Genomic DNA, 12,425 nt, shown 5'->3' on the forward strand with positions numbered 1-12,425 from the left:
GAGAGGAGAGAGCTGGTTTAGTAACGTGTAGTATACGTGGGTCTGGGTGAGAGGTGGGGAGGTCCTCTAAAGCTGACCTAACACCTCTCCCTCTCACTCTTCTCTCTCACTCTCACTTTTCTCTCTCTCTCTTCTGTCACAACACACACACACACGACAACACAAGACACACACACACAGACACACACACACTCCATTACCTCTGTTTATTCACAATCACGGACAAGATTTTAACAACAGTGACAACCTATTAAACAAACGATAAAATGGCACTATGATGGTGTCATGGTGGCACTGTGGTGGTGTCATGGTGGCACTGTGGTGGTGTCATGGTGGCACTGTGATGGTGTCATGGTGGCACTGTGGTGGTGTCATGGTGGCACTGTGGTGGTGTCATGGTGGCACTGTGGTGGTGTCATGGTGGCACTGTGGTGGTGTCATGGTGGCACTGTGGTGGTGTCATGGTGGCACTGTGGTGGTGTCATGGTGGCACTGTGATGGTGTCATGGTGGCACTGTGGTGGTGTCATGGTGGCACTGTGTTGGTGTCATGGTGGCACTGTGTGGTGTCGGTGGCACTGTGGTGGTGTCATGGTGGCACTGTGGTGGTGTCATGGTGGCACTGTGATGGTGTCATGCGGCACTGTGGTGGTGTCATGGTGGCACAGTGATGGTGTCATGGTGGCACTGTGGTGGTGTCATGGTGGCACTGTGATGGTGTCATGGTGGCACTGTGGTGGTGTCATGCTGGCACAGTGATGGTGTCATGGTGGCACAGTGATGGTGTCATGTGGCACTGTGGTGGTGTCATGGTGGCACTGTGATGGTGTCATGGTGGCACTGTGGTGATGTCATGCTGGCACAGTGATGGTGTCATGGTGGCACTGTGTGGTGTCATGTGGCACTGTGGTGGTGTCATGGTGGCACTGTGGTGGTGTCATGGTGGCACAGTGATGGTGTCATGGTGGCACTGTGGTGGTGTCATGCTGGCACTGTGATGGTGTCATGGTGGCACTGTGGTGGTGTCATGGTGGCACTGTGATGGTGTCATGGTGGCACAGTGATGGTGTCATGGTGGCACTGTGGTGGTGTCATGCTGGCACTGTGGTGTCATGGTGGCACAGTGATGGTGTCATGGTGGCACTGTGGTGGTGTCATGCTGGCACTGTGGTGGTGTCATGGTGGCACAGTGATGGTGTCATGGTGGCACTGTGGTGGTGCTGCTGGCACTGTGGTGGTGTCATGGTGGCATGTGGTGGTGTCATGGTGGCACTGTGGTGGTGTCATGGTGGCACAGTGATGGTGTCATGGTGGCACTGTGGTGGTGTCATGGTGGCACAGTGATGGTGTCGCGGTGGCACTGTGATGGTGGCAGTGATGGTGTCATGGTGGCACTGTGGTGGTGTCATGGTGGCACTGTGATGGTGTCATGGTGGCACTGTGGTGTCATGGTGGCACAGTGATGGTGTCATGGTGGCACAGTATGGTGTCATGGTGGCACTGTGGTGGTGTCATGGTGGCACTGTGGTGGTGTCATGGTGGCACTGTGGTGGTGTTCATGGTGGCACAGTGATGGTGTCATGGTGGCACTGTGGTGGTGTCATGGTGGCACTGTGGTGGTGTCATGGTGGCACAGTGATGTGTCATGGTGACACTGTGGTGGTCATGGTGGCACAGTGATGGTGTCATGGTGACACTGTGGGGTGTCATGGTGACACTGTGGTGGTGTCATGGTGACACTGTGGTGGTGTGCATGGTGGCACTGTGGTGGTGTCATGGTGGCACAGTGATGGTGTCGGTGACACTGTGGTGGTATGGTGGCACTGTGATGGTGTCATGGTGGCACAGTGATGGTGTCATGGGCACCATGGTGTCATGGTGGCACCTAATGGTGTCATGGTGGCACTGTGGTGGTGTCATGGGCACTGTGGTGGTGCTGGTGGCACAGTGATGGTGTCATGGTGGCACTGTGGTGGTGTCATGGCACTGTGGTGGTGTCATGGTGGCACAGTGAGTGTCATGGTGACACTGTGGTGGTGTCATGGTGGCACAGTGGTGTCATGTGACGTGGTGGTGTCATGGTGGACGTGGTGTGGCACAGTGATGGTGTCATGGTGACACTGTGGTGGTGTCATGGTGGCACTGTGGTGATGTCATGGTGGCACAGTGATGGTGTCATGGTGGCACTGTGGTGGTGTCATGGTGGCACTGTGGTGGTGTCATGGTGGCACAGTGATGGTGTCATGGTGGCACTCTAATGGTGTCATGGTGGCACTGTGGTGATGTCATGGTGGCACCTCTTAAGTATGATGACTTAATCTTATGAAAACAATGCCCTATTTCTCGAGTATGATGACATAGTACTCAAAGGTTGAAGTGACCGTACTCAGGGTTTATGTGACCGTACCAGGGGTTAAGAGTACAGGTGACGTGGCCGGAACACAGGTATCAGAACCCCGGGTTGACCTCCTGCTCACCGCCACCACACAATTAATTCTGGAAAATGAATACTGTCCCGTGTAAACACATATCCTTCATATGTATACTGGATCAGGGTGTATCCATCCTCTCTATGTATACATTGTCTCCACGTGTATATCCTCTATGTATACATTGTCTCCACGTGTATACATTCTCCATGCATACATTGTCTCCACGTGTATACATTCTCTCCATGCATACATTGTCTCCACGTGTATACATTCTCTCCATGCATAAATGTCTCCACGTGTATACATTCTCTCCATGCATACACTCCACGTATACATTCTCTCATGCATATTGCTCCACGTTATCTCTTCCATGCATATTGCTCCACGTATACATTTCCATGCATATTGTCTCCACGTGTATACATTCTCTCCATGCATAAATTGTCCCCACGTATACATTCTCCATGCATAAAGTCTCCCACGTGTATACATTCTCCATGCATACATTGTTCCACGTGTATACATTCTCTATGTATACATTGTCTCCACGTGTATACATTCTCTCCATGAAAATTGTCTCCACGTGATATTCTCCATGCATAAATGTTCCACGTATACATTCTCCATGCATAAATTGTCCCACGTGTATATTCTCCATGCATAAATTGTCTCCGTATATTCTCCATGCATACATGCTCCACGTGTATACATTCTCTCCATGTATACATTGTCTCCACGTGTATACATTCTGTCCATGTATAAATCTGGCCTCCCTTTAACACCTTCACAATTATACATTATCAAAAATACATGGCCGCCTCCCTCCCTGACAATGACCGCATCTATACCGAGCGACCAGGCTATCTGACACCCTGATTGTGTATGCATTAAGGGCGAAATGAAAGGGGGAGGAGGAGCAGGGAGGGAGGGAAGGAGGAAAGAATGAGAAAGGAAAGGTGAGAGGTTGGAAGGAAGGAGGAATGAGAGATAAATGGAAGGAAAGAAGAAGGTGAGTGAAGAAGTAAAGAAGGGAGGAAAGAAAGGGAGGAGGGAGGGAGAGAATGAGGGGGGAGGAGGAGGGGTGGGACGGAAGGAGGAAGACGAAAGGCCAGACTGAATGATAAAGGAGGGAGGGAGGGAGGGAGGGATAAAGGAAGTAGGAAGGTGAGGTGAAATGAGATGTGATAAGTGGGTGTGGTAGGTTAGGTTAGGGTTAGGTTAGGAAGAAGGGTTGTTAGGTTCACCACCACACTATGCCACCTGGATCTCCTCACACGACAGCAGCCTAGGAGGACACGGAGACCAGGCCTGGCAGTTCCTCTGCCTGGTCGTTTTTATGACGGTAGGAGACCAGGTGCTGTAATATAGTTCTCCCTGTCTCCTCCCGTCACACTTCCATGAGTCTTCCTGTATTTCCTCCCACACATCCTCCCCCACATGCCCCCCCGACAAATCTTCACCTGTGTCTGTCTACTTAACCTCTGACACCTGGTCTGTCTCTGTCTGTCTGTCTCTCTTTGCTTTCTCTTACAGGTGTGTGTGTGTGTGTGTGTGTGTGTGTGTGTGTGTGTGTGTGTGTGTGTGTGTGTGTGTGTGTGTGTGTGTCAATATTTCTCCTCCTTCCATTCAACCTTTCACCTTTTTCCTCGTCCTTCCTTTCGTCTCCTCCCTTTATCCTTTCCTTTTCCTATCTCCCTTCTTTTCCTTCTCTTCTATTCCTTCCCTCTCAGTCCTCCACCACCCCTCTTATCCTTCCCATCTATCCATCCCTCTCTATCTCCTTCCTTTTATCCCTCTCTCCCTCTCTTTATCTCTCCCCACCCCCTCCCCCTCCCTCACCCCTTCTCCCCAGCTTTTCCTCCCCCACCTCTACCCCCTCTCCCTGCCTTCCTCCCCACCCCTACCCTCTCTCTCCTCCCTCCCCACCACTCTCCCTTCCTCCCTCCCTCACTTCTCCTCTCTTCCCTCACCCCTCTCCTCCCCACCCCCTCTCCCTGAGCTACCTCCTCACCCCTGACCACAATCTGCTCTCATAACATGATTAGTCTACCCTGTGAACCATCCAGGGAGAGAGGGAGAGAGGAGGAGAGTGGGGGGTGAGGGAGGGGGGAGGGAGACGGAGGTGAGGGAAAGGAGGGGAGAGATGGGGAGGGAGAGAGTTAGGAAGTGTGGAGAGGAAGGGAGAGAGGGGGTGAGGAGATGAAGAGCGAGGAGGGAGGGAGAAAGGGAAAGGCAGAGGAAGAGAGAGGGAGAGAGATGGATGGGGACAGAGGGTAGGAAGAGATGATGGAGAGGGAGAGAAAGAAGGTGAGAGAAGTGAGTGAGGAAAAAGAGGGAAGGAGAGGGAGAGAAAGCACGAAAGAAAAAGCGAGAGGGAAGGTGGAAAAAAAGGTAACAGGATTCAGGAAGAAGGGAGAGGGAGAGAGGGAGAAGGGGGGATGAGTGAGGGAGAGGAGGGGAGAGAGAAGAGAGAGAGAGAGAGAGAGAGAGAGAGAGAGAGAGAGAGAGAGAGAGAGAGAGAGAGAGAGAGAGAGAGAGAGAGAGAGAGAGAGAGAGGAGATGCAATAAATATTCTCAAGTTGTAAATGAGGTGAGAGGAGAGGATCAGTAGGTGAGAAGACATGAGAGGTGAGAGAAGGTACGAGTGAGGAATCAGGTAGATACTGATTAGTAGTAAGCCGGAAATTTGTATTACCTGTGTGTGTGTGTGTGCATCTCTCTCACACACACACACACACACACACACACACACACACACACACACACACACACACACACACACCTTTAAGCCCTTAACAGTTTCCCTTAATTAATAATTTAGGCAGGTGGACGGGTCTCTGATGGGGCTAATAAGAGCGTTAGGTCCCCTGAGGCTGATGGTGATAGTAGTGGTAGTAATGGTGGTTGGTGGTGGTAGTGCTGGTTGTAGTAGTGGTGGTGGTTGTAGTAGTGGTGGTAATGGTGGTTGTAGTAGTAGTGGTGGTGATGGTGGTGGCTGTGGTAGTAGTAGTAGTGGTGGTGGTAGTGGTGGTGGTGGTGGTGGTGGTGGTGGTGGTGGTGGTGGTGGTGGTGGTGGTGGCGGTGGCGGTGGCGGTGGTGGTGGTGTGTGGTGGTGGTGGTGGTGGTGGCGGTGGCGGTGGTGGTGGTGGTGGTGGTGGTGGTGGTGGTGGTGGTGGTGGTGGTGGTGGTGGTGGTGATGGTGGTGGTGGTGGTGGTGATGGTGGTTGCAGTAGTAGTGGTGGTGGTGGTGGTGTTGTAGTAGCAGTGGTGGTGGTGGTGGTGGTGGTGGTGGTGGTTGTGTAGTGGTGGTGATGGTGGTGGTGGTATAGTGGTGGGTGGTGGTAGTGGTGGTGGTGGTGGTGGTAGTGGTGGTGGTGGCGGTGGTGTGGTGGTGGTGGTGGTGGTGGTGGTTGTAGGTAGTGGTGGTGATGGTGGTGGTTGTAGTAGTAGTGGTGGTGGTGGTGGTGGGGGGTGGTGGTGGGTGTGGTGGTGGTGGTGATGGTGTAGCAGTAGTGGTGGTGGTGGTGGTGGTGGTGGTGGTGATGGTGGTTGTAGTAGTAGTGGTGGTTGTAGTAGTAGTGGTGGGTGGTAGTGGTGGTGGTGGTGGTGGTGGTGGTGGTGGTGGTGGTAGTAGTAGTGGTGGTGGTGGTGGTGGTGGTGGTGGTGGTGGTGGTGGTGGTGGTGGTGATGGTGGTGGTGGTGGTGGTGGTGGTGGTGGTGGTGGTGGTGGTGGTGGTGGTGGGTGTGTGTGAGAGGGATGACCTGGGGAGAAAAATATTGTTTATGTTTTGAGAGAGGGTGAGTGAAAAGAGCGAGGAGAGGGCAAGTGAGAGGGCAGGAGACAGGTGAGAAGTTAAATTGAGTGAAAGGGAGAGAAGGTAAGAGACGGGGTGAGGTATAAGAAGGAATGGGTGAGAGAAGGAGGAAGAGACACCTTCTCTCATCCTTCTACACCTCCTCCCCACCTCTTCACACAATCACCCTCTCACCCCCCCCCCACGAGAAAGGAAGGTGACCGTGGGCGTCTGTCAAAGACTCAACACAATGGAGACCCGGGTAATGTTAAGGCTACTACCACTACTACCACTACTACTACTACTACTGTCACCAACCACGCTCTCGGCCCATCTACACACACACACACACACACACACACACACACACACACACACACACACACACACACACACACACACACACACACAACAGTCCATCATCAAACCATCCAGTCATTCGCCCACAGGTAAATTGACAATATTTCTGGGTCTTCCGAATATGTCTGTTACTGTAGGTGTGTGGTGGTGGAATTTACAGCTGTTTGTCTGTCTGTCTGTCTGTCTGTTTGTCTGTCCGTCTGTCTGTCTGTCTGTTCCCTTCTTCAATACCTTTAATCTCTCTCTCTCTTTTTTTTTTTATGAATCTCAAGCTTTTCTCTCTCCATCTCCATCTTTATCAACCTCACTTATTTTCCTTTCTTCTCCCTCTCCCTCTTATCCTTTCGCTCACATGCTTCCTCCTCCACCTCCTCTTTTATCTAATCTTCCCTCTTTTTTTCCTCTCCCTTCCTCCTCCTCCCTTTGTATGTTCATCCTTCTTCCTTTTCCCCACTCCCCACACACTGTCTCCCTTTTCCTCTCCACTAGTTCTCCCTTTCCCCACACCCTTCTCATTCTCTCCCTCTTCCCACACATGCCTTCCCTCTCCTCTCTCCCACACACCCCCCACAGACAGGTTCCGGACAGGTGAAAGGTACGCCACAAGGCAGACTCACGAATACCTCTTGTTGGGGTGACCTAGTGTGACCTAGTGTGACCTAGTGTGACCTAGTGTGACAAAATGTGACCTAGAGACCTAATGTGACCTAGTGCGACCTAATGTGACCTATGTGACCTAGTATACCTGACACGATAATGATAATAATGATGATGATGACGACGATGATGATGATGATGATGATGATGAGTGATGGGGAGGATCTGATTAATGGGGAGGGAGAATGCGGCGTAGTGGGGAGTAATCTACATGGGGAGGAGGGGGAGGGAGGAGAAGAAACGGAAGTGGTGGTGGGGAGGAATTTGCTCAGGTGTGTTGGTCTGTGGACACTTCTCGTTATTCCTCCCTGACATCCGCAACATCCAGGTAATTTCCCCAGGTAGATGGTGGAGATGCTGGGGAAGGGGGGCGAGGAGGGGAGGAAGGAGGGGGCGAGGAGGGGGCGAGGAGGGGGCGAGGAAGGGGCGAGGAAGGGGCGAGGAAGGGGCGAGGAAGGGGGCGAGGAGGGGGGGGCGAGGAAGGAAGAGGAAGGGGCAGGAAGGCGAGGAGAGGGGCGAGGAGGGGGGGCGAGGAAGGAGGGGCGAGGAGGGGCGAGGAGGGGCGAGAGGGCAGGAGGAGGGGCGAGGAGGGGGGGCAGGAGGGGGCGAGGGAGGGGGGCGAGAAGGGGCGAGGGGAGGGGGCGAGGGAGGGGGCGAGGAGGGGCGAGAGAGGGCAGGAGGGGGGGCGAGGGAGGGGGGGCGAGGAGGGAGGGAGGGGGAATGTGGTGAGGAGGGGGGGATGGAGGCATAGGATAAATAATAATAATAATAATAATAATAATAATAATAAATAATAATAATGTTTATTAAGAGTAAATTCACGTTAAAGAAAAATCACATAGAATAATAATGGTGATATTACGAGAAATATATGTATGTATGTATGTATGTATGTATGTATGTATGTATGTATGTATGTATGTATGTATGTATGTATGTGAGGTAAATATAACCTGCCCTGCATCAAAGAAAGGCGGAAGAGGGAGACGAATGGAAAGGAAGAGAGAAAGCGTATGAAGGTGAAAGAAAAGAAAGAAGTAAAGAGAGAGAGAGAGAGAGAGAGAGAGGGGGGAGGAAGAAAGGAGGGAGAGTAGAGAGAGGGAGGGAAGAGGGGAAGTGAGGAGGTAATTAGATAAGAGTAAATAATGTCAGAGAGTGACAGACACTGTTAGTGTGTGTGGTCTGTGTGTGTGTACGTACGTTTAATGTGTGTATATATTCATAGCTACATATATGGAGAGAGAGAGAGAGAGAGAGAGAGAGAGAGAGAGAGAGAGAGAGAGAGAGAGAGAGCAATAAATAAAAAACCAAACAAAAGTAATCAAGTGATAAAACAAGAATAAACAAAAAACAATAAATACAACACGTGGGAATGGGAAATGGAATGGGAAGGAGGGACTTTGGGAATGACAGTGCGACGGTCTGTCTGATGAAAATACTCACCAAGGGAATTGAATCTTGCCCCTAGATAATATAGAGAGGAAGGTGAGGGAAGGTGAAGTGAGGGGTGAGGGAAGGTGAAGTGAGGGGTGAGGGAAGGTGAAGTGAGGGGTGAGGAAGGAAGTGAGGGGTGAGGGAAGGTGAAGGGTGAGGGAGGTGGAAGTGAGGGGTGAGGGGAGTGAGGGGGTGGTGAAGGAGGTGAGGGGAGGTGAAGTGAGGGGTGAGGGAAGCGTGCTTAAGTGAGGGAAGGTGTGAGGGAAGGGTGCTTGGGTGAAGGAAGGTGAGGGGTAAAGGAAGGTTAGGGGTAAAAGGTGAAGTGAGACGAGGTGAGGGGCGAAGTGTGAGGCAAGGTGAGGGGAAGTGAGGGGTAAGGCAATAGACAAACCACATCACTCTCACTATGAGACTCTCCCCTCGCTGCTGAGACTCTCTCTCTCTCTCTCTCTCTCTCTCTCTCTCTCTCTCTCCTCCCAACTTCGTGTCGAATTTGTGTATTCCGTCCCATGATGGAATCAGGTATCATGACCGTGCTGATAGACTGGCCAATGAGGCATGTAAGAAAGAAAATGTTGACCGTGACCTTGGCCTGTCCAATGCTGTAATTAAAACATTCAAGTCAGAATCATGAACTCTGATCTAGAAGAAGTGAGAAATGCAGAGAGACCTGACAGTTGTAGCATTAGTAAATATGACAAATTTTGTGACAAGAGGTACCGGTATGGCCAGCATAAGGACAGAACCAGACAATGTGATGTAGTCGGCCAGAATTAGCTAGATACAGACACATCTGGCAAGTTAGTAACGCTGTACCCATACAGAACACTCCATGTAAACTTTGTGATAAACCTAGCATACACTTGAACACTATATTATTGAATGTGACACTGTCAAAGACTTCAGGCCACCTGACTTACTGTATCTTGAACTATGTAATTACTTCATTGAATCAGGGGTGCTTGAGGACATTCTTGCTGTTTATCCCAAATTTGCTAGTCCACACTGATTAGTCTTCAATTAGAATATGTCGTCCAATGTATGTGAACCACTGACCTATATATATACTGCTAATGAATATTTTGTATTTCTTTGTGTACGAACCTCTGTCCTGCGTGGCAGTGAACAGTGACATTACCCACATGAATCTGACCTCTATACATATACTGTATAGCTGTTAATGAATATGATGTATTTCTTTGTGTATGAACTTGTCCTGCGTGGCAGTGAGAAATGATACCACCCTCAGTGTCAAGACCTGACTGAATTACTCAGAATAGGCAAACTGTACCTGCTTTGCCAATAAATTTGTTAAACATTAAACTCTCTCTCCCTTGTTCTCTCTTTCTCCCTTACTCTATCTCTCGCACTCTGCATTACACTCTTTCCACTGCTCTCTCCTCATTTTTTTTTTTTTTCTCCCCAAGAGTTTGAAAGAGAAATTGGTAAATATAAACAATAGGAAACAACGTCATTCCTCTGAGAAGTGTACATGTATTGGTCAGATGATACTCCTCCCCTTATCACCCCTCCCACCACCCTCCCCTCCCATCTACCTGCACACGTAACACAATTAATTCTGTCTGGGTTCTCTCTCGATTTTCTGCTCTCATCACCATTTTCATTCATAAACCAATTATGTTAATGAATGAGACCAAAGTTTCTCGGCAGCGGAGGTCGTGAATAATAATTTATGAGAACCTCGTCAAGGGAAAGGGAGGGGTAGAGGGAGAGGGGGGGGAGGGGGTAGAGGGGGGGGAGGGGTAGAGGGGAATGGGGGTAGGGAGGGGGACAGTAGGGGAGGGGGGATAGGAGGGGAGGGGGGACAGGAGGGGGGGAGAGAGGGATGAAGGTGAGGGAGAGGGGGAAGGAGGGAGGAGGGGTTTGAGAGAGGTAATGTAAAAAAAAACCTTCATGTCGTGTTTATAAAGTCCCTTGATGTAAATACAAACATCAAGGGACTTTGTAAACACATCATACGTCATCAGAATGAGGCCTTAAATACCTAACATCATACAACCAAACAGCAACCAAACAGCAACCAAACCTAACCTAACCTAACCAAACCTAACCTAACCTTACCTTATTTGGGATACTCAATGTTCATAATTATCACATGAGCGACTTCACTTGAGCTTCTCGAATTCGTCTCCAATCATCCAATTTATTTATTTTAATTTTTTACGTCGTTTGTGCCAGTTTCGTTCACTATAAAAGAGGTCCGTTCACTATAAAGGAGGTCCGTTCACTATAAAAGAGGTTCGTTCACTATAAAGGGGTCCGTTCACTTAAGAGGTCGTTCATATAAGAGGTCCGTTCACTATAAAGGAGGTCCGTTCATTGTGTTTTTAAAGGGTCCGTTCACTATAAAGGAGGTCCGTTCACTATAAAGGAGGTCCGTTCACTATAAAAGGGTCCGTTCACTATAGGAGTTCATTCAATTTTGTCTTTACTGGAGGACGAGCTTCAGTTAACACCCTCGAGGACAACCACCCGCTACCACTCAAGGACACCGAGATCCTGACCCCTCCTCCTCCCTTAACTACCTCAACACGGTGAACTACAGGTGTAACGACCCAAACGACCATAGTGCTTGTTACGTCACCTTGTTTTCTATTATTCCCTTGTTCTATCTTATGTTTACGTTTCTCTTTTGTTTGTTGTTTATCCTTACATCTCTTATTCCGTGTTTGGTTATTATTTATTATTATATATTTATTATTATTATTATTATTATTATTATTATTGTTGTTGTTCTTGTTGTTGTTTTTGTTTGTCTCACGCGTGTATCTGTAATAACTGCTATAATTCTCTCTCTCCCTCACTCACTCACTCCCTTAATTGAGAGAGAGAGAGAGATTCAGCAATATGTTTATAAATGAACCTGTGATGTCGACCTTCCCCCTTCCCTCCCTCCTCCTTCCCTCCTTCTCCTCCCTCCCCCTCCTTCCTCTGAATTAAATATCTTCCGGCCAAAGCTTCAACATTCATCTGCAATTACATTAGTCGGTGCCGCAACATTTGTAATTTGCATGAGTCGACACACAAGGTCCACAAGTCGTCTTCACCCCCTGCCCCTTCCTCTTCCATCCCTTTTCCTTCACTCCTTCCATCCCCACTACATCCCTATTCCCTCCCACATGAATCTGACCGACGTATATGTATGTATGTGTGTATATGTGTATGTATGTATGTGTGTATGTGTATATATGTGTATATGTGTATGTATATGTATATGTATATATGTATATGTATGTACATGTGTTTGTATGTGTGTACATATATGTATATGTACTATCAATGAATATGATGCATCTCTTTGTGTACGAACCTCTGTCCTGCATGGCAGTGAACAGTGACATTACCCACATGAATCTGACCTCTATACATTTATAGCTGTTAATGAATATGTTGTTTTCTTTGTGTATGAACCTCTGTCCTGCGTGGCAGTGGGAAGTGATACCTCCTCAGTGTCAAGACCTGACTGAATTACTCAGAATAGGCAAACTGTACTACAAGCTCCAAAAATTGTTAAACTAAAAACTTAACTATTCCCTCCCACCTCCATTACTCTTCCCTCCCACCTCCATCACTCTTCTCTCTCCCTTCCATCACTCTTCCTTCCATCCTCTCTCTTCATCCTCTTCCTCCTCCATCCTTCCACCTTTATTTGAGTCAGATCTTCAGACGTCGAGAGTTTAGTCACCATTAATGACCATCACCATTACATTAGTCACCATCACCACCAT

The sequence above is a fragment of the Homarus americanus genome, unplaced genomic scaffold, assembly GCF_018991925.1.
Source record: "Homarus americanus isolate GMGI-L3 unplaced genomic scaffold, GMGI_Hamer_2.0 scaffold19554, whole genome shotgun sequence".
Taxonomy (NCBI): domain Eukaryota; kingdom Metazoa; phylum Arthropoda; class Malacostraca; order Decapoda; family Nephropidae; genus Homarus; species Homarus americanus.